At 48.6% G+C, this 23,389-nt stretch overlaps 1 long non-coding RNA gene and 2 pseudogenes across 5 annotated transcripts; 2 read left to right on the top strand and 1 right to left on the bottom strand.

The window, feature by feature from the left end:
• LOC136510289 (LRR receptor-like serine/threonine-protein kinase RGI1) overlaps positions 1-23,389 on the top strand; it is a 120,655-nt pseudogene that overhangs the window by 39,147 nt on the left and 58,119 nt on the right.
• On the bottom strand, positions 2,048-4,415 carry LOC136514429 (uncharacterized). 5 transcript variants are annotated; one of them, XR_010773647.1, is made up of 6 exons: positions 4,054-4,415; positions 3,894-3,956; positions 2,995-3,180; positions 2,696-2,736; positions 2,570-2,622; positions 2,048-2,394 (listed from the first exon to the last, which is right to left on the bottom strand). It is a non-coding gene; the product is annotated as an uncharacterized lncRNA (long non-coding RNA). The 5 variants fall into 5 exon arrangements; XR_010773648.1 differs by having other exon boundaries at positions 2,570-2,736; positions 2,995-3,033; positions 3,144-3,180; XR_010773646.1 differs by lacking the exon at positions 2,696-2,736 and having other exon boundaries at positions 2,995-3,033; positions 3,144-3,180.
• LOC136513482 (uncharacterized) lies at positions 17,089-18,575 on the top strand (annotated as a pseudogene).

The following is a 23,389-nucleotide window of genomic DNA, read 5'->3' as shown; positions in this document are numbered from 1 at the left end:
AAGTTTTTATATTTTTCTCAATTTTCTAGAGCCATCTAAATTTTGAAACTTTTAAATATTTTCACAAGCTCTAAATAAGTTTATGACCCTGACTCCAAAGTGATTGATGGAGTATATAAGTACGGGTTATCTACTATTGAATTTGGTTATGCGGTTCCAAAAAAGAAAAGAAAAATCTACTATTGGATTTAAGTTGAAGAAAAGACATTGACACTGTTCGTTTGAACTTATCAGCCGTACCATTTTAGTGAAATAACAATGTTTTTCTCTCATAACAAATTAGCATTAGTATCAGCATCAGCCGTTTTTTCAGCCAGCCGAAATGGGTCATTGACGTATTGAGACGATCACTGGTAACTATTGCAAGCGACAGAACTTGCCCATCGTGTAAAGCATGCACAAACCATAAATTGCTTGTTTCAGAACCAGAACACCCCAAAACAATGGCTGCACCTCCGGGATCCTCCTTTCAAAGCAAGGCTAATATTTTAGCCAGCTGCTGGCTGCAAGTCCATGTCATATCATATACAGCCAGCTATTTAGCCAACTCATATTAGGACGTCATCAATGGCAACTTGCAAATAGCTAGCTAGATGAGACTTAGAAATAAAAAAAAGAACCCTACAGTGGAGGATTAGTGCTAGACTAGCTATTTGAGAATCGCCAGCTATTTAATCTTTCTCCTTGATAGCCAATAACATTCTTTCTAGATTAGCTATTTGGGAACTATTGGAACACCTTATAGGTTAGCTATTTGGCCCTTGTTTAGTTTCAGGAATTTGGATTTTGGGGCTACTGTAGCACGTTCGTTTTTATTTAGCAAATAGTGTTCAAACATGAACTAATTAGGCTCAAAACGTTCGTCTCGCAATTTCCCACCAAACTGTGTAATTAGTTTTTCTTTTCGTCTACATTTAATGCTCCATGCACGGGCCGCAAACATTCGATGTGACAAGTACTGTAGCAACTTTTTGAAAGTTGGGGTGGAACTAAACAAGGGCTTGACTGGCTGCAGCTTAGATTGTAATCATTTAATGCTCACATGTGCAAACAATCTGCTGTGATAACATCTTTATGGTCATATATACGTGCTCATTCAACTAGAAAACAAATATGCTCATCCATATCATTTTACAAAACAACATAATCTGAGATGAACCATTTCCCAAACAACATAATAGAAGAAACAATACCAGATAGATGACAAATTTCAAGCAACAATCTAAATAAGTTCTCTGGCACACAGACCATTAATTAAAAACAAGAGTTAAATGCACCAGAGGTCCATTAACTTGTGAGGAAGTTTCGGTTAGGTCCATCAACTTTCAAAGTGGCTTTTTGGGGTCCATAAACTTTATGCGCCGTATCATCTAGGTCCATACCACTCCACGTTGGCTTCTGGTGCTGACGTGGCACGATGCCGTGGCCATGCAGGCCAACCGCAGCCCCGCGAGCAGAAGCCGGTGGACAGCGCCGCGCCACCCCACTTTGAAAGCTTGTATCTCTCCAACCAGACCGGATTAGACCTTGACACTTTAAGCAAAGTTGGAGATCTCGCGTAGCTCTACAACATTTGTTAATACCTCTTGTGCCAAAACTAAACGGATTCAGAGTTAAGAGGGGACAAAGATTGATGTTTCCGTCACTACTACAGAAGTTAACTGTAGGGGCGGCTCTAGAGCCTCTGTAGGGGCGGTTGCGCCAGCCGCCCTTCCTAGGGTGTTCCTACAGAGGGTGCCTCTGTAGGGGCGGTTTCCTGACCGCCCCTGCAGTGCCCTCTGTAGGGGCGGCTGGTGTTTTCAGCCGCCACTACAGTGCCCTATGTAGGGGCGGCTGATAATATCAGCCGCCCCTGTAGTGGACTTCTATAAGGGCGGCTGTATCACCAGCCGCCCCTGCTGTGTGTATTTGTAAGGGCGGTTCAATCAAGAACCGCCCCTACAGTGGATTTTCCAGCAAAAAAAATAATTCAAATTCAAATCTGACCATATATATATATATATATATATATATATATATATATATATATATATATATATATAATTCAAATTCGAATTTGACCGCCACAAATATAAATATATACATCCACAAACACAAGACCATTATTTAGAACATCATCACAAGTCATAATTCACAAAAGTCTATCAAATAAAGTCAGGGGAAAACTTAATTTGCAATGCTTCATTCCTAACAGGTCAACATGAAGCTACTAGTTGGATCCTAACAAGTCCTTGGTCAATACAAGGACATGAAGCTACTGCTTCCTAACAGGTCCTAACAGGCCCTTTGCACAACAAGCACATAGTATGCAATTCACTACAAACTCGTTCCAGGTTCATGTTGTCTTTTTTTTTTGCTGCCACTGACCGAACTAGAAGCATCATATCCAGTATCCTACAAGGAATGTAGTTAGTGAGTCCTGATGCAACTCAAGTTGGAAGGGCAATCTTTACTATGTTGGAGAAACCAAGATCAATTGAATTTCCAATTTTATATGGATGCAGATAGATTAAACAAACCTAAGCATCAAGCCTGGGTATTATTGCAGTGTCTAGTGTATGGATGATACCTGATTTCATAGCCACAACCTGCCCTGATTTCATGTATTGTTCTAATTGAAGCCTGCAGAGTAGATAACAGTTAGAAAAATAGAGAGGCACACTCTTTGCTTTGAAAGTGAACTAAGCCTACTTACACATGAATCTTTCTGTCAACTCAAATAGAGATGTTAAGTCACTACAAAATTCAGTAGCACAAGCTAATAAGAACTTGAACATTTGTACTAATCCATGCAGAAAATTGTGAAAACTATAGGAAAATAACTCGGTGAAAATGATTTTACACATCATGGATCTATGGATTTGATAATACCTCAGGGCAACACCTTATGACAGTGCCCAAGTGCTAGTAATGCAAGCAATACACTCAGAAAACTAATTTGGTAATACTGACCAGAAGACATGATGTGAACTGCTAGTCTACTATGCTACTTACCTAAAAATGGAGCCAGAGCGGTTACTGATACTGCTGTACCTGCAAAACACAACACAAGACCAGTCTAAGAGCCTAACCTGAATACAAGTTCCAGATCACTATCATAGAGGATACAGGTATCAGCAGAAGTAAGGTTGATGCCGACCCACCAGCCCCTGTGCTCAGGATGAAGATATTCATTGGTATCTGTCATAGAAAAGATAAGCAAATAAACAAACTAGCTTGGGAGAAAATGATAATATATAAAAGACAAACAGCAAGTACGACAATGGAGAAAATGCTAGTTGCTAGCTGTCCCTGGTTGGATAGTACTGCACTCACTTTCTGGATAGTACTGCATTTCATTTGTCCAAGAATTTATTCAAACTAGAGAAGCAGCTAGCCTTTTTTCGATTGTTTCACAGATTGGATAGCCTAGTTGGATTGTTCTGGATTGTCTCTGCATTGCCAAATAACTATACTCGTGAGTAATAACTGGCTGGGCTTGTACTAGTTCTAGATTAATGTATTTTTTTCCTATCAAAAGCAGTAACTATTCATCTTTTTCCTCAAAAATCTTTTCCATAATTGGACTGTGGAACTGCTATGTACTATATGCAAAGGAAGTACCCCCCAAATATGCCGAGCAGAATTAACAGGATAAGCAGCAGACCAAAGCATGGAATGAACCTGAGACGGTGGTGCCATGGTAACAGGATAATAGCTGCTATTCAGAAGGCAACCTACATTTATGATAATTAAAATTCTCTCCATGCACAAACTGAGATTCAAACGCAAGTACATAATCAAATATCAGATCGAACACCTATATCATGTAGATACATTTCCTTACATACTACAAAGATGCATCCAGATCCAATAACTTGGACATCACAAATCAAAAGGTAGAAAAAACAAACCTAACAAAAGTAGTAGCTAGATGCATGTGAGAGCGCTCTTGAATGATTCCCTGGATCTCGTCCCTGCAAAACGAGGGCGTGGCTAGGGTTAGGGGCATCGCAGGCATGGCAGGATGCAGGACTACAGAAGACGGGGGCAAAGTGACAGGGCTAGGGTTACCCATGACCATGAGAACGAGGAGCGCCATGGAGGAGCTGTGACCTTGGTGGCGTTGTCCGCTTGCTGGTGTCGCTGCTGCTCCTCCGTGGCGGTGGTTGTCGCAGATCTGGAGGAGGGAGTCAACGCCGGCTAGAGGAGGGAGGTGCGCCGGCTGGATCTAGGTGGAGGGAGGAGACGCCGGCTGCATCTGGGAGGAGGGAGACGCCGCCATCTGCATCTGGGAGGAGGGAGGCACCGCCGGCCGGTCTGGAGGAGGGAGGCGCTGTCTTCCTCCGAGGGGACGAGTTGTGGAGGGGAAGGGAGAGGAGGCAGGCAGAGACACGGGAGTCTGGATCGGAGTCGGGGGCTCGGGAGATTGCGGACGGGAGCGGACGCGAAGACGTTCGGTGCTCCGCTGAAATGAATAAAATTTTTGGGTCCGTCAGATTGCACCTGTGATGTGCACTGTAGGCAAGCGATTCCTGTCACAGATGCGTCCCAACTGCAACTACACACGTGTTTTATAATTATTTTTTATAGATATATTTACATATACAATAATTAAAACAACTACAATAATTTAAAATTGCAAAATTGAACCTTTAAAAATGGGAAAAAATTAAAATCAAAACTACTAAAATAATTTTGAGACACCAAATGATCTCAAATGAAAATTTAATAAACATCAAAGTTGTAGAGGTCATGAAGATCTACAACTTTTATTTTGGTCATCTTGTCATTTGACAAAATTTGAACCTTTCAAATTTGAAATTTTAAAAAATAACAAGTTCGAACCAAAATTTGAGACCCAAAATGATTTCAACATAAAATGTGATGAATACCAAAGTTGTTCAACTCATTAATATCTACAACTTTTATTTTAGTCATCTTGTCATTTGACAAAATTTGAACCTTTCAAATTTGAATTTTTGAAAAACGACAAGTTCGAACCAAAATTTGAGACCCAAATTGATTTCAACATAAAAAGTGATGAATACCAAAGTTGTTCAACTCATGAATATCTGCAACTTTTATTTTGGTCATTTCTTCATTTGACAAATTCTTAGCACACATTATTCACTAATCTTACACATGTCTCATATAGTTTATAAAACCTTACGAGAGATGTGTCATATTTGTGAGCAATTTCATTACCGCTTTGTCATATAAAGAAATGACCAATACAAAAGTTGTAGATCTTGATGAGTTATTCAACTTTGGTATTTATCACTTTTTCAGCTGAAATTATTTGGGGTACCAAAATCTTTGTCTGAAGTTGCATTTTTTTGAAATTCAAAATTTAAATTGCTCAAACTTTTCATATGTATATATTGACAAAACCAACAAAATAAATTGATAGAGAATGATTTTAGAAAATTTTAGGAAAAAAATCATCAAATTTGGAGTTAGTACGAGGAAGAAAAAATAGTTACAAAGTTAACCCACAGATTAAAAAAAGAAATTACACTGTTCACTATCATGTAAGGATCATCTAGAACAATGTGATTTCTCTTTTTAATCTGTGGGTAAACTTTGTAACTAGTTGTTCTCCCTCATACTAACTCCAAATGTGATGGTTTTTTTTTTTAATTTTCTAAAATCATGCTTCAGCATTTAAGTTTGATCAAACTTGGATGTGACAATGTTTTATATATTTTAAAATTTGAAATTTGAAATTTGACAAGTTCAAACCAAATTTTCAAACCCTAAATGATTTCAGATGTAAAAGTGATGAATACAAAAGTTGTTCAACTCATCAAGATCTACAACTTTTATTTTGATTATCTTGTCATTTGACTAAATTTGAACATTTCAAATTTTGAAATTTGAAAAAAGACAAATGGGCACTGCAGGGGCGGCTGGTGATTGAGCCGCCCCTACAGATCAGCCCCAACTGTAGGGGCGGCTCAGGTTACCAGCCACCCCTACAGTGCCATCTGTAGGGGCGGCTAGGCTGATGGGGCCCGAGGACGCCCACTGTAGGGGCGCCCCCAACCCCCAGCCGCCCCTACAGTAAAAATGCCCCGTTCCTAGTGTGAGAATCTGACGTAGTGCGTGTATTTTTGCGGTAGTATTGCATGAAGCGGGCCGCAGGGACGATGGCGGCTGCGGCTGCGACCTGCTGCTGCCGGTCCTGCTCTGCGCCACGACGACGACATGCACCTTGGCCTCGGAGAAGCAGTGCGACGACGAGGACGCGAGCGGGCCCTGTCCCTGTGCGCCACCGGACACCACGGACAGGTACCCGCATGCTGATCGCTGGATGGCATGGCAAACCAGCTCGCTACGCTGCTCACTGCTTCTCCTCAATTTAGTATACTCGTATACTTGGTCCTGGGATTAATAAGAGCAACTTGTTTTGCCAACGTACGTATATAATCTGATGATTGAATGTACATGCATGCATGGGTACCCTACACCGTACACAGGCCGGAGAGCTGGGTTCGGACGCTACGGCTGGCGTTCCAGTGCGTGGGCATCCTCTACGCCGACCTCGGCACGTCGCCGCTCTACGTCTACGCCAACACCTTCAAGTATGGCGTCAAGCATGAGGACGACGTCCTCGACGTGCTGTCCATCATCATCTACAGCTTCATCCTCTTCACCATGATCAAGATCGTCTTCATCGCGCTCTACGCCAACGATGACGGTGACGGTACGTACGCGCAAGTGCATGCAAACGGCCTTTGACACTAGACAGGGAGGCCCCGCGCCTGCCGGTACGACGCCAGCAGACTGCCCGTCGTGGTCCTTCTACGGCACGACCGCGGACTGCTCTCTCTCGCCGACCTCGCCGCCGCCACTGGGGGCTTCTCCCCGGACAACATCATCGGCGACGGCAGCTTCGGGTTCGTCTACCGCGCCGTGCTCCCCGACGGCGCAGCGGTGGCCGTGAAGCGCCTCTCCGGCGACGGCGACGTGGGCGCCGGCAACTGCGAGTTCCGCGCGCGAGCTGGAGGTGCTGGGCAGCCTGAGCCACCCGAACCTCACGCGCCTGCTGGGCTACTGCGCCGCCGACCGCGACCGCATCCTCGTCTACGAGCTCCTCGAGAGCGGCAGCCTCGACGCCTGGCTCCACGGTGGCGACGCCGAGGATGGTGGCGGCACCGAGACGCTGCCCTGGCCTGCGCAGCTCGCCGATCCGAAGCAGCACGGCGAACGCAGCCACAGCCACGGCCAAGGCCGAAATCGGCAGAGCCCGCAGCTGGCGACTCCGCGGCCGGCTGCCTCCTGTGCGGCCTCCCGTGAGGGAGAAGAGGCGGTGGAGCTTCCGCCGGCCGGGCGCAGGGGCGGGCGCGTCCGGTGGCGCACAGGGACAGGGCCCGCTCGCGTCCTCGTCGTCGCACTACTTCTCCGAGGCCGAGGTGCATGTTGTCGTCGTGGCGCAGGAGCAGGACCAGCAGCAGCAGGTCGCAGCCGCAGCCGCCGTCGTCCCTGAGGCCGCGCTCTGTATTCATGCAATACTACCGCAAAAATACATACAAACATCAATCTTTGTCCCCTCTTAACTCCGAATCCGTTTAGTTTTGGCATAAGAGGTAGTAACAAATGTTGTAGAGCTACGCGAGATCTCCAACTTTGCTTAAAGTGCCAAAGTCTAATTCGGCTTGGTTGGAGAGATACAAGCTTCCAAAGTGGGGTGGTGCGACGCCGTCCACTGGCTTCTGCTCGCGGAGCCGCGGGGCTCCGGCTGGCCTGTATGGCCACGGCATCGTGCCACGTCAGCACCAGAAGCCAACGTGGAGTGGTATGGACCTAGATGATACGGCGTATAAAGTTTATGGACCCAAAAAGCCACTTTGAAAGTTGATGGACCTAACCGAAACCTCCTCACAAGTTAAGGGACCTCTGGTGCATTTAACTCTAAAAACAATACTAAATAAATTCGCTGGCACACAAGCCATTAACTAAAAACAGTACTAAATAAGTTTATTTATTGATCCAGAAGACGGTGATAGAAGCATGAGGCCATAGGTTTTTTTTTTTTTTTTTTTTTTTTTTTTTTTTTTTTTTTTTTGACAAGGAAGCATGGGGCCATAGTTGATAGCCGAACTTCGGTACAATGCAGTAGCCAGCCCATTTGCATCAAAAGTGACAACACTGCAAGCATAATAGTGCAAAAAAATTAGCTAGAAAAGTTAAGCGTAATAGCGCTGCTGCCATGGAGAAAGACGCGCTACTCTCCTTCAAAGCCGGCATCACCAGTGACCCCAGTAGGCGGCTGAGATCGTGGCGAGGCCATGAATGCTACCAGTGGCACGGCATGAGGTGCAGCACCATGACAGGCCACGTCGTGAAGCTCGACCTCCACAACGATATCTTCAAAGAGGATGTATCAAGTGAGGACCAACAAGATTTACTATCTTCTGAGGACCATCTGGCTCGCCTACCTTTCGTGCTTGTTCTTCTTGCTTCTTACTTCTTCCTCAATCCTACCTCTCTGATCTAGCCTGTTAACACCTGGTACTCAGAACCACCGATTCTTCCTCGATCTACCTTCTACTCTTCGATTGACAATCGACCGTGGTCCGTTGCATCTCGGCGAGGCGCAGTGAGCTGCTGCAATTCGCCTGAGAACCCGTAATTCCCCAGTCCCGTGATCGAATTGGAGAGTGTCGCGATTTGGATCCACCACCACACTGCCACTACACTCGATTCGCCAAGCGATTGGGAGCCATGAACCCCGATACGAAATTCTCCTGGCGGAAATCCAAAAGCTCGCCGCCGAGCAATCCACCATCCAGAAGCAACTCACGGATCAGCGCGATCTGCTCAAGCGCCGCTTTCAAGAGGCGAATTCGTCTCTGGAGAAGCAATTCGAGGAGTCGGACAACGCCGTCGAGCGCCGCATCCTCGAGTCAGAGCTACGCCAGGACACGCGCCTCTCCGTCATCGAGCAAGCCGCCTCCGAGTTCGGTTCCTGGTGCTAGGAGACTGAGGGTGTCGTCGACGACCTCCGCCTGCGCATCGGCAAGCTCGACAAGTACTGGAACCGCTCCGTGATTGAAGCCACCGTCGAGCCGGCTCTCATCCTTGAGCCTCCCGTCAAACCGGAGCAGCACGCCACACCCCCAACTGCTGGTTACATGGCTACTCGGCCCAATAGGTACCGCGTCGACAACCATCACTGGGAGAATGAGCACGGGGTTGTCACCACCCTCACTCATTCCCCGGTCACGGGTATGGCCGATTCCTCTGCACATCCTGTTAAGTTATATGGTACTGCATATGATCTGGTTTTGCCGCACAATCGCCCACCTGATATACCCCACAATCTCACCAGCAAGCTCCCCAAATTGCATTTTCCCTCTTTTGATGGCACTGACCTTAAGTTGTGGATCACATGTGCGGAAGATTATTTTGACATGTACTCAGTTGATCCCTCTGTCTGGATTCAGTGTTCCCGCATGCAATTCACTGGGCCGGCGAAACGCTGGATCCAATCTGTTACCCAAAAACTGAAAACCATGTAGTGGCCTGAATTTTGCCGTGCTCTGCGTTCTCGTTTTGACCGCGATCAACATGAATTTCTCCTTCGCCAACTCTACCGCATCCGCCAGACCTCGTCTGTGCTGGACTATGTTGATCGTTTCTTTGAGCTTGTCGACCAACTCACAGCCTATGATTCCACGACAAATTCTCTGTATTATACCACTCGCTTCATTGATGGACTGAATTCAGACATTCATGCTGTTATTCTTGTTCAGCGATCCGATTCCATCGATACTGCGTATACCCTTGCATTGTTGCAGGAAGAAGCGGGGGATTCTTCTAGGAGGCGTGAATTTCGGCGTCTCGATGCCTCGTCCACCCCACGCTGGAATCCAAAAGGAGCTTACCCACTGCCTCCTCCACCCGGTCCAGATCGTCCACAAGTTGGCGCTGCTGAGAAGCCTGTTCTGCATCCAAAACTGATTGATAAGAAGCTTGCCGACCTCAAGGCATATCGTCGTGCCCGTGGTTTGTGTGATCACTGCAGGGAGAAATGGAGCTGAGATCACAAATGTGCAGCTCAAGTCGGTCTCCATGTGTTGGATGAACTCTATGCTCTCTTTTCTGCTGATGACATTGTACACAGTCCAACAACAGAAGAGGATGCAGAACAGTCCTGTTGCTGCCTATCGACTGAAGGTTCGGGGCTGGTGTCCAGGGTAAAAACTTTGCAGTTCTAGGGACTTTTCCAGCATCAACCTGTCTTAATTTTGCTGGATTCTGGCAGCTCTACTTCTTTTATCAGTCAACAGTTGGTCTCTCAGCTATCTATTGTTTCAGTTCAGTGTCAGGCTATGACTGTCAGAGTTGCCAATGGCGATGTTATGCAGTGTTCAGCTCTCCTTCCAGGTGCAGTGTGGACTATACATCAATATCAGTTTACACACGACCTGAAGATTCTGCCGCTCAACAACTAAGACATCATTCTCGGAATGGATTGGCTTCAGCTTTTTAGTCCCATGAAGGTTGATTGGCGTCAGCACTGGCTGGCTATACCATACAATGGCGCTACTGTTTGGATTCAGGGCATTTCTCCAACTGGTGCTGACAGTGCTGAGGAATTGTTGGTACAGTTGTTCCATCTGTCAGATCTGTCATCACAACCTGAACCACAGCTGCCACCGGCCATCAGTCAATTACTAATAGAGTTCCCATCTGTGGTTAACCCACCTGCGGAGTTGCCTCCAAAACGAGACTATGATCATGAAATACCTCTAGTTGATGGAGCTCGTCCAGTCACGGTCAGGCCGTACAGATATCCATCGGCTCTCAAGGATGAAATTGAGGCTCAAGTAGATGCTATGTTGCAGCAAGGTATCATCCAACCGAGCACATCTCCATTTAACTCTCCCGTGCTGTTGGTTCCTAAGAAAGACGGTACATGGCGTTTTTGGGTCGATTACCGGTACCTCAACGCTCTCACTGTCAAGACACCCTTCCCAATTCCGGTATTCGATCAACTGATGGATGAGTTAGCTGGTGCTCGATGGTTTTCTACTCTTGACCTGCTATCAGGATATCATCAGATAAGGTTGCACGAAGGTGAGGAATACAAAACTGCCTTCTCAACTCATGTCGGCCATTACGAATTCAGAGTGGTTGCCTTTGGGTTATCTGGCGCACCTGGCACCTTTCAAGGCACCACGAACACTACTTTGAAGCCTCTCCTTCGTCGCTGTGCAATTGTCTTTTTCGACGACATCTTGGTTTACAACAAGATGTTTGAAGAACACATTGATCATCTGCGCCAAGTCTTCTCTCTGTTAGCCCAGGATCAGTGGCATATCAAACTGTCAAAGTGCAAGTTTGCTCAAACAGAAATCTCCTACCTGGGTCATATCATCAGTGAGCGTGGTGTGGCTACTGACCCAGCTAAAATTGAGGCTGTGCTCTCTTGGCTGACGCCTACCAATGTCAAAGAGCTCCGAAGTTTCTTGGGATTAACTGGTTTCTATCGCCGATTTGTTCGCCACTACGCTGTTGTGTCCAAGCCCTTGACATCTCTGTTGAAAAAACACTGCTTGTTCCTCTGGACATCTGAACATGAGAAGGCTTTCACTACTCTGAAGAAGTGTCTGTGCTCAAGACCCATCCTCGCCTTGCCAGATTTCACTCGGCAGTTCTGCACTGAGACGGATGCGTCCAACATGGGGGTCGGTGTTGTGCTCCTACTGGATGGCCACCCATTGGCCTTTCTTAGTCGTGCTCTCAGCCCCAAGAATCAAGGCCTGTCGGCCTACGAGCAGGAATACAAGGCCATCCTCATTGCTGTGGACCAGTGACGCTCCTACCTACAGTTAGGCGAGTTCATCATCTTCACCGATCAAAAGAGTCTCATCCACTTAAGTGATCAGCGTCTCCACACAGCGTGGCAACATAAAGTTTTCACTAAATTTCTCTGTCTGTAGTACCGCATAGTCTATAAGCAGCCTGGCACTGACAATAGGGCCGCGGATGCTCTTTCACGCCGTAGCCAAGCTGCTGAATTGTTAGCAATCTCTGCACCAGTGCCCAGGGTTTACAATACCGGTAAGAAAAATATTTCGGTCCCCAGCGATAAATACGAAATTTCGGAAATTTCAGAAATATCGGTTCAAATTTAAATAAATTTAAATTGAGTTTTAAACAAATTTGGCATCATTTCACTAGAAAAACTCTATAATCCATCATAAATTTATATAACACCGACGAAATAACATAATATATCATAGAAGTAGAGCCGCGGTAATACAGTGTGCTGACGGTGGGCGAGCTGCATATACTAGTGCCGTCCAATGTGTGAGTGAGAAAATTAAATAAATTTGAAGAAATTTAGGGCTTTGATAAGACTAGATGATATGGAAGGTCATTTTAGTGTGGTTTGGTGTAATTTTAGAATGAAAGATGAATTTAACCGAAAAATTTTGACTGATACAAAAAAAAATTTCGAACCTCAGCGAAAAAGACGATATTTCATAAATTTCGGCGATATTTTGCCGAAATTGTAAACCCTGCCAGTGCCCTCTTGCCTTGATGATGTCAAGGCCAGTTACGCCACTGATCCTATAGCCCAGGAGTTGATGGCAAAATTGGCTGTGTCTGCCTCTTCTGAACCACAGTTTACGCTACATCAAGGGCTCCTTCGGCATAAGGGCCACATTTGGGTTGGCACTGATTTGAACCTCCAACATAAGATCATCAAAGCCTTCCATTCTTCAGCGGTTGGCGGCCATTCTAGGTTCCCTGCAACTTACCACCGCATCAAGCAACTGTTTTCTTGGACTGGCCTCAAATCTTTAGTACATCACTTTGTGACAGCATGCCCAACCTGTCAACAGGCAAAACCGGATTGAGCTCGATATCTAGGCCTCCACCAACCTCTACCCGTTCCAACCATGGCTTGGCAAAGCATCTCGATGGACTTTGTGGAAGGGCTTCCAGCTTTGGGTGGCAAGAACTGTATCTTGGTGGTTGTTGATCGGTTCTCCAAGTATGGACACATCATCCCTTTGGCTCACCCCTTTTCTGCTCTTACAGTGGCCAAGCTTTTTCTCACCCATGTGTACCGGCTCCATGGTCTTCCAACTTCCATTGTCTCTAATCGAGACCGAGTGTTCACAAGTCAATTATGGCAAGAGCTCTTTTGTTTGGCTGGAATCACACTGAAGATGTCCTCTGCATATCATCCACAGACGGATGGACAAACTGAGTGTGTCAACCAGTGCATGGAGACGTTCTTGCGTTGCTTCGTTAGTGCTTGCTTATCCAAGTGGCTTGACTGGATTTACTTAGCAGAGTACTTTAATAACACGACATGGCACTCATCCTTGGGTTATTCCCCATTCTATGTCTTATATGGCCAGCATCCCCGACACTTCAGCTTAACTGATGAAGTTGCCGCTCACTCAGTACCTTTAGCTGATTAGATACATGAGAAGTCGATGATGAACACGCTAATTCAGCAGCATCTTGTCCGTGCCCAGACATGAATGAAGACTCAAGCCGACAAGTCTCGATCTGAACGCCACTTCTCTATTGGTGATTGGGTGCATTTGAAGCTTCAGCCCTACGTCCAAGCTTCACTTGCACCGCGTGCTAACCAAAAGCTTGCCTTCAAGTTCTTTGGTCCCTTTCAGGTGCTGTCCCGCATTGGCGACGTCGCCTACAAGCTGCAGTTACCGGCTACTACATCAATCCACCCCGTCTTCCACGTCTCACAACTCGAGACGACGGTCCCAGCTTCACACTCGGTATCTGCACTACCTCAAGCTTTGGATGGTCTTCAAATTCCGTTGAAAGTGCTGCAGTGGCCCATCTGCACTTCCGGCAATGCCGTCGTTCCGCAATTACGCATCCAGTGGTCCAATCTTCCTCGCTCGCTGGCCACCTAGGAAGACCTGGAGGCTGTGAAGCAACGGTTTCCTCGGGCTCCTGCTTGGGGACAAGCAGGTCATCAATAGGGAGGGGATGTCAGCAAGGTTTTCATTTTCGGAAATTAAAATTTATCGAGGGTCACAGATAAAGAGGATAAACAGGATATATCGGATATATCGGAAATATCGGAACAAATTCAAATAAAATTTAATTTAAATTTAAGTAAATTTAAATAAATTTAAGCAAAATTTGTACGAAAAAGATAAATATTTTCTTATCGGCACCTACGGATAAAAAGGATATATCGGAAATATCGGGATATTTCGGCCGATAAATTTTTCCCTGGATGTCAGCAACACTGAAGGCCAAACACCTGATGCTAAACCGGAGAGCAACTCGGTGTCAGGGAAACTAGGCGCACCAGAACCAAGGCGAAGCATCCGAGCCCGGCACGCGAACCTGCTAATCAGTGGACCTAGTGGGCGTGAACCATAGGCTAGACACAGCTGCGCCTATGCGGTTCACGCCACGGCAACGCCTTGTATTAAGGGAGAATGAGAGAAGGGGAAGGACAACAACAATTATCAGAACAAAACTGAATACTAAGCCTTCCTCTGTTATCGCCTACGTTGCGTGCTTGTTCTTCTTGCTTCTTACTTCTTCCTCAATCCTACCTTTCCGATCTAGTCTGTTAACAATAACCAATGAGTGAAGATGCTCCAATGAGTGAAGACTTGATAACCAAGAAACATCCGTTGAATACGCGTATGTGTACGCATACGCATGTGCAAATCTGTATGCATATCCATATATGAAATCATTGTGAATGTCGAGGTATACCAACTTGGTGAGGTTGCCTAGCTTAGGAGGCACTCGACCGCTGAAATTCATGTTGGATAGGTCGAGATACGCCAAGCTCTTCAGAGAAACCATGAATTCTGGCACCGGCATCTTGCCACCAAGATCATTCCCGCTGAGGTCCAGATGCTTGAGATGGCGCAGGACAGCAAGAGATGAGCTTATCCGCCCACATAGCCAATGAATAGCATGGTCCTCACCGAGAAGATCGTGTACGAAGAAGTCTTTGCGGAGGTCAAGCTTCACGACGTGGCCTGTCCTGGTTCTGAAGCTGACGCCGCACCACCGGCAGCAGTCTTGGCCACGCCACGATCTCAGCCGCCCGCTGGGGTCACCGGTGATGCCGGCTTTGAAGGAGAGCAGCGCGTCCCTCTCAGCCGCGATGCAGCTGTTGTTGGACGTCTCTTCACCGGAGACAGCCTGAGATGTGGCGACAGTTGTTGTTGGTGCTAGGAGGGAAAAGAGCAGGAGGCACAGGGACACTGCAGCTCCATGGAAGGAGGATCGCGGTGTTTCAGCCATTGTGTTGTTCTGGTTGTGCTTGCAGATTGTAGTGTTGGGATGAGAAACTGGCAATATATGGGAGGGCGATGTTTAATTAAATTGGACATTTCTTTCGGTTGCAACAAAATAGTTGCAGTGATGGATCAATGCATCGGTGTGAAGCTTGAATATGCATCCAAGAGCAGCGCAATCACTTTGGATGTGTCTAGAGCCACGTATGCATCTGTGAGAAGCTACGTGTGCCGGGCTTCACAGACGAAGTTCAACACTGTCGTTGTTTGGAATGGCCAAGCGTTCTTTGGCACACAAAGCTTTGTCCCCATAATGATTAGTGTGCATAAATTCTTTAGTTTCTGATGGGCACCGCGCGCCCTCCACCCCTCCTCCCTCCTTTTCCCCACCCCAAGCACCGCCCGCCGGCGACCATCCCGGCTCCGGCGCCTTCGGCGGTGGCCCCTCCCCAACCAGCTCTCGCCCGCCAGCCCACAGCACAACCCCTCTGCTTCGGCTCCCTCCATCCTTCCCTCCTCGTGCCCGGCAGCCACTTCTCTCCTTTCCCCTCCACTCCATGCCGGCTCCAGAGCTCGGAGAGCCGTCAACAGCGTGTTGCAGCTGGCAAGGGTGGCCTTCCACATCGGGTGGACAGAGCGTTGAACTCCAGACATCCGGCGCCGGAGCCGGGCCGACGCAGTGGCGCACGAGGGCCACTTCACCCTTCCATGCGCGGAGGGTGCTCGGTGATATGCCACCAAGTGGAAACAAGTTCAGATCGTCAGCGCCGGCTTCCTGCAATCTGTTCCGCCGCAACCAGCGATGAGAATGCGCGTGCACTGGTGATCCGTGATGTGCGAAGCTCCAGAACGGCAATGCCATCCATGAAGCCCGGTACACGCTTTCAAACCTTTGTTCTAGAAAATTACTACTGCCCGGTTGTTAGGCCTTTGATCCCTTCTGCCACTCGCATATTTTCTGGATAACCCAAACGAATGGGACTACTCCTTCTATCTGTGATCTCGTGGCCAAAGGCCTCGATTATCATTTCTGTGCCTACCCTGAGGCCTTTCATGTCTCGGCCGACCTCCCCTATGTCTTCTCTTCATCTGTTGCTGCCGAAGTTGTCAAGCTCCACCTCATCCGGATCGGCATTTTTGCCATTGACGGGGTCATCTTCCGCATCCACGGTGACCAGCTGTCCGCGCTGCTTGATGCCAACTCCACGGCGGTTAACAGGAAGCGCGGGGAACATTTCAAATTTTGAATCGGGTGGACCCACTATGGCCCGGTTGCAGCCTGGTACCCAACATGGCAACTTGCCTGATCAAGAGTCTGCCATGCAGCTGGACACCACCACCTTCGCTTAGCCCGCGTGTCCTCTCAACAGCAACCACGGCGATCTCAGCAAGGTCGGCTTGGTCAAAAGTACTTTATCCTCCCCCCTCTTAATGCACCGCCTACTATTACAGCTACCTCTCAGACTGGTTGCCACCTCAACATCCATGCATGGGATGGACGGACACGGACCCTCGTCGCCGGTGAAGCTCCTGCGACGAAGCCCGGTGGCAAGCCGCATTCATCGTCTATGCAGTCTGCCATATTATTCCTTAGGAGTAAAGGAAATTCCCTCCTCAAGAGGTGTTTTAGGTGCTTGGCTTCCGATCACCTTGTCTCCGCGTGCCGTGACCCTATAAAATGCTCTCTTTGCCTCTGGTCTGGCCACAAGAGCTTCCAGTGCAAAAAAACACGTGAACAACAAGATGTCTGCTGGCGACTCCTCCAACTCATCAACCCCCGTCAATGCCCGTCCCACCTCCACCATTCGCTCCCCCACCACCATCGCGATGATCACTGCCACTGCCGATATCCTCCATACCCACCTTGCCAACCCCGCCTGCTCCACCCTTCCATCTCGCGGCCTCGTCCCGCGGCGTTGGCATCATGGTGTTTGCCTCCCAGGAGGTCCGCGAGCAGGTGGTCGCGATGTCGCCCATCCAGTTCGAGGGCAACACCATCACCGTGGAGCGGCACGAGGAAACGGACAACCGCTTCTATGCCTTCTCTACAACGTCTACGCTGAGATTGCTGCGGTGGACTTCCCGCTCGAGCACTAGGAGGAGTCGCTAGCCAGGGAGGTGCTGGGGGCGATCGGTAACGTTTGCTGCATTGATCCTGACTGCCTTCTCAATGTTGATTTCACCTCTATGCGCGCTGTTGTTCGTCTTGATCATGATCGTGAAGTGCCCGAGCAGCTGCTGGTTCGCAATCATAGCGGGCCTACCTCCATTGCCAGGGTCTACACCATCCACACCTGGCTTACGTTAATCCTATGCTTGACTTTTCTCACTACACTTTTGGCCTGTTCCTGCTATACACACTCCTATTTACCATCCAGTTGGTAACCCACCTACGCAGATGCCTGCCAACCCACAAAATCTTGTTGCCAGCATCCTTGAGTGGGAGATTCCAAGTGATACACCTAACCACCGCCCTGTCCATACCAGGCGCGCCACTCCCTATCCCAACGCCAACAATGCCAATGCTTCTAGCTCCAGCACCCAGCGTCAGCCTCCTATCCTAGCACTTAATTGGTATGGTGTTGGTGGGGTGCCTGAGCGTGTGCTCCATGATGTGAGTGAGCCCGCCCCTCTCAGTGTCACTATTGACGAGAACACGGCCACTGCTATGGCCGAACTGAGCTTGGATGTGCCAACCGCTTTCACCACTGGTGGGCACACTGAAGAGGAACATGAGAATAGTGCTCAGAAGAGGCGTGCAAGGCGCAAGAGGGTCAAGGACAGTGCTCGCAAGCTGCGTAGGAGCATTAGGCTCAAGGAGAAGGAGGAGGCTAACTTTGAGCCCCCTGAGGAGAAAGCTGCTCGTGTCCAGCAGGCTAAGTTTGACTTCACTGGTGCGTCTCGTCGCCTCCATAACGCCCTCTCCCTATCTCTTATCTGACAATTACTATCCTTCAGGTGATGATGAGTCCCTCACCGACATTGCTACTGCCTGTGGCGCTAGCGAGGAAGAGCTCGCAGGAGGCATCTACGGTGTGACGGCGTCGCCGTCGACTGGACAGTGATGGGTTCCCAAGAAGACGTGCATGACGGTGGCGCCATCTACCGCTCCGGGAGGCTTCCTGCTCCCAATTTTGTTCACACTAATAGTGGCGCCAAGAACACCACCCCTAGTCTAAGTTGTGAGATGCTTCTCTGTAACACAAATGTTATCTGTGTTCCTGCACCTTGTATCCCAGGCTGCAGCCTGAATAATGTAGATAGCTCGACAGCTGCTTCTGTGCACTGTCCCATGTATGGTGTAGAACACTACCTTAATGAATAGAAGCATCAAAGTTTACAGTTGGAATGTGAGAGGTCTTGGTGACTCTGTTAAATGTGGTGATGTTCTTGCTAAGCTTCTTTCTTCCACCCCTGATCTTGTTCTTCTTTAAGAAACTAAGCTGGCTGACATCCCCAAGCGCAAACTTTACTCCTTTCTTCCTCGCCGTCTCAACAACTTTCACTGTGCATCCGCCAGTGGCTCATGTGGGGGTATCCTTTCTACTTGGTCAGACTCTTTTTTTACCTCCACTGGCTCCTCCTCCACTACTAATACTATCTCTACTCTTCTCACCTCTACCACCACGAACCTCACCTTGTTCATTACCAATGTCTATGCTCCATCCTCCCCTGAGCTTAGGCCAGCCTTTCTGGACGAGCTCAAATCTATCTCTCCGCCTACTAACACTCCTTGGATGCTCTGTGGAGATTTCAATATGATAAGATATGCTCATGAGAAGAATAATCCTAATTTTCGGATATCTGAGGCTGAAGCGTTTAATGACTGCATCAATGAAATGTGTCTCGTTGAGTTGCCTCTCCTGTGTCTCATTGAGTTGCCTCTCCTTGACAAAAGCTTCACTTGGTCTAACAAACGCAGCTCTCCCACTCTCGAGCGGCTTGATAGAGTGTTCATTAATCTTGCCTGGGATGAAATGCTCCCCGGTACTGTCCTCTCTTCTCTCACCAGAACCACCTCTGACCACGTTCCCCTAAAGATTGATATCTCCACCACCATCCCTAAGTCTAAACTCTTTCACTTTGAGAATTATTGGATTCAATGTCCCGATTTCAGCGAGGTCTCTGCTTCAGCCTAGTATTGTCGGACGGACGACAGTGACCCTGCTGCTGTCCTTGCCGCCAAACTTAGAAACCCGGTCTGCGCTCAGAAACAGGAGGGGGCGAAAACAAAACCTCACTCAGCAGGAAACGGATTGTAGGATCGTCATCAATTTGTTGGACCGAGTTGAAGAGAATCGCCCTTTATCCACCTCTGAATCCAATCTACGCACACTCATTATCAACATTCTTAGCAGGGTCACCCATTCCAAATTGCTTCTGTGGAAACAAAGAGGTAAAGTCAGGGCAGTTATTGAGGGTGACGAAAACACCAGATTCTTCCACGCCTGTGCTAATCAACGCCACCGGCGCAACAAGATCCAAGTCATCGAGCACGAAGGCTGTGGGCTTCACAACCATGATCAGAAGGCGGCTGTTCTCCATTCCTTCTACCTAAATCTCTTGGGCTGTGCCCGTACTACTAATCGGAGATTCCAGATTAGTGAACTATACCCTAAGGGTCCCCTAGATCTTAGTCATCTGGATGCCCCCTTCGAGCGGGCCGAAATCCATCACGCTTACCGTCACATGCATTCCAATGCTAGCCCGGGTCCTGATGGCTTTGGCCCTTCGTTCTTCAAGGCCACCTGGGCTGTCAGTCTGTCACCTCTCCTGATTTATATTCTCTTTTTGATTCTTTCCATTCCCACACCACCTCCATCGAGCGCCTCAACAGATCCTATCTGGTCCTTCTTCCTAAAAAGGATAATGCCAGGAAGCCCCAAGACTTTTGCCCTATTGCTCTTCAAAATTCTACCATCAAGGGGATCTCCAAAGTCCTGACTAACAGGCTTCAGCCCCTAATCCCTTCTCTCATTGGTAGTGATCAGTCTGGCTTTGTCCTTGGCAGATGCATCGCTGACAATTTTGCTTATGACGCTGATCGCCTTCACTGCTGCCATCGCCGCAACGCCCCGACTATCATTCTCAATCTCGATTTTCACAAGGCTTTTGACTGCGTGAATTGGGACAGCCTTGATCACATCCTCCGTTGCTGTGGCTTCTCCGACAAATGGTGCAAATGGGTGCGTGATCTCCTTGACACTGGCAAGACTGCGGTGCTCCTTAATGGCGTCCCGGGGCGCTGGATTAGCTGTTGAAATGGCCTTCGGCAAGGTGACCCTTTGTCTCCTTATCTCTTCATCATAGTTGCCGACGTTCTACGTCAACTCCTACAACACCCCGCCATTGCCGGCTGTATCAAGCACCCTCTGATGCCTAACGCTCCCTGCCCTGTGCTCCAGTACGCTGACGACACCCTAATTTTCCTCAGCTGCTCCCCTGATGCTGTCAGTGAAACAAAGCATATCCTTGAACTCTTTGAGCATGCCACTGGTCTATCTATCAACTACCACAAAACCACCTTCCTCCCTATCAGGGTGCCCGACGATATTGCTCTTGAACTTGCTACTGCTTTTGGGACGACGGTCTCCTCTTTCACTCAAACGTACCTTGGCCTACCTCTGTCCCCTCAAAAAATCTCTGTACCTGATTGCATCCCCTTGATTTCTAACTATGATAAGCACCTTTCGGGGTGGCATGCCTCCTTGCTAAATAGAGCCGGGCGGCTAACCTTGTCCGCTGCTGTCCTTAGCTCTATCCCTCTCCACTACATGTCGGCCTTGAACATTCCCAAGACGGTGATCAAGGCCATTGATCGGCGTCGTCGTGCTTTCTTCTGGACCGGCGATGATGTGTGCCATGGGTCCAAATGCCTCGTTGCGTGGGAGAACGTCTGTGCTAGCAAAGATAACGGTGGCCTGGGTGTCAAAGACCTGGAGGTCCAGAACCGATGCATGCTTATGACATTTATTGACAAATTATTTTCTGCTGAGCCAGCTTCTTGGAAGAACTGGCTGCTCCATGATGCTGCCACCTTCGACACTCCCCTCTCCGGCCACCAAAGCTACCTCTGGTGTTGTAACACAGCCTCCGAGAGTAGCGGAGACCTACGCGGTCAGCAGTTCGTAGAGACGTCTCCGACCGATCACCTAAGCGAAGGCTCAGCCACCATGCCTCCAGACCCTAACCCTGGAAAGATGACAGTTTCTCAGACTGTGCTCGCAGGACGCTGCATGCAACCTCGGCGCAGCCTCCGCCCGTTAGGCGCGCAGGCACCTCCGGGCGAAGAGGGCAGAGGCCGCCCCACTGATAGGCTAATCAAATGCCAACATCTAATATGTGTGTGCAGGTAAGCAAAGGAAGGCGCTCATGGACGGCACTGGCGCTCCGGTTCGGCCTCTGCTCGTATGGGCGGAGGCCCGAGCAGGAGCACGACTGAACCGGGAGTCGGAGGTCGGTGGCTTTCAGCGTACCTAAGGCGGAGACCGCAGGCGGGAGCCCGAGGGTCCATCGCCGAACCCTTGGGCTAGACAGGGCGGAGAACGACGGCAAAGGGCCAAAGGCCCATCAACGAATCCTGAGGTCCGTTGGGCCGGTTGGTCACGCAGGCCCAATATTTGATGGCGGCGTGGCAAGATTACCCCGAGACAAAGAGCAAGTAGAGGAATATTCCTAGAATGTACTGTAGCAGTTGAGGGGCACTGTTGTAAACACCGCAAAGGCGGTAGCTGAGCCCTATAAATAGGGAACACTTGTAACAGTAAGGGGAGGTTGGTGAATGTATTAATGAAACCACAACATTACGCGTCACTCCCTTACACGCCCACTTGCCGTGCCAACCCTTCCAAAGCTTTCGCCCGATTACTGCACTCATCGGGCAGAGGCCCCTACCACGTCCTCATCGTTTGAGACCTCAAGTCTCAACATTGGCGCCCACCGTGGGGCCCGGCAAGGCAAACCAACGATGGCAGGGAAAAGAAAAACCACCACCAGAGCAGCAACGACCATGCGTCAGAGAGGAAGGCCTAGGCGCACCACTCGTAGCACCTACGCAACCTCTCCAGCGGAGGATGACACCAGAGCAGATGCCCAGGGTCAACCACCGGAACCCCAAGATCTAGAGATTCAAGATCCGGAGGCCCAACCAAACTCAGGCACAACACTCGAGCAAGAACTACAACAGCTGCAAGCACAGTTGCAAAGAGCGCAACAAGAGAGGGACAGAATGGCAGCAGCATTCGCAGCTAATCAACAAGCTACTCAAGCGTCAGCACAAGCAGCAGAAATAAGGCAGCAGTTGGTAGTCCTACATGCTGAGATGCTAAGTATGCAGCATGCAGTACCAGCGTCAACCTCCGCAATCCTAGCCTTTGCAGCAACACCAACTGCAACCATACCACAAGGGCCTCCGCCAGTGATCAGCTCGCCCACGATGCCATCTCAGGTGATGTGGAGGCCTATCGATCCCAAGTCCCCACTCTCTGAAGGCATACAATAGTCGCCATGGCCAACGGTGTACAAGCCAATCACACTATCAAAGTTCAACGGAAAGACAGATCCCCCTCAGTTCATTATGAGTTACGAGGCAGCAGTAGCCTCCGCCGGCGGAGACGACGCCGTCTTGGCAAAGTCATTTGTCATTGCAGCCGAAGGCGACGCGTTGGCTTGGTATTCTATGCTCAAACCAAGCACAGTCTATTCTTGGGAAAACCTCCGGGACAAGATATTGGCAAATTTCAAGGGGCTAACAGCACAGTCGCTGACTTCCACAAATCTGTTCTAGTGCAAGCAAATGCAGGGAGAGACACTACACGACTACTTCCAAAAATTCATACAACTAAAGGCGAAGGCACCAGACGTCCCAGACAAGATCGCCATTGAAGCAGCGATCAAAGGCCTCCGAATCGGGCCAATCGTAGCACACCTAGCAAGAAAGAAACCAACTTCCATACATCAGTTGTATGACGAGTTTGAGAAATACTGCAGATCAAACAATAACCTCCGGAAAAGGCTGGAGGAGCAGGGTCAAAACAGACAGCAAAACAGCAGCAAAAACTCCTAGAAAAGCTATACGAACCAGAATGCATCAAATCAGAAACCAGGCCAGGGGCAAGTGCTCATCATCGAGGGTCAAC

The sequence above is a fragment of the Miscanthus floridulus genome, chromosome 16 (genome assembly GCF_019320115.1).
Source record: "Miscanthus floridulus cultivar M001 chromosome 16, ASM1932011v1, whole genome shotgun sequence".
Lineage (NCBI taxonomy): Eukaryota > Viridiplantae > Streptophyta > Magnoliopsida > Poales > Poaceae > Miscanthus > Miscanthus floridulus.
The sequence above is the reverse complement of the archived record's forward strand: the minus strand, read 5'-3'. Positions and strand labels throughout refer to the sequence as shown.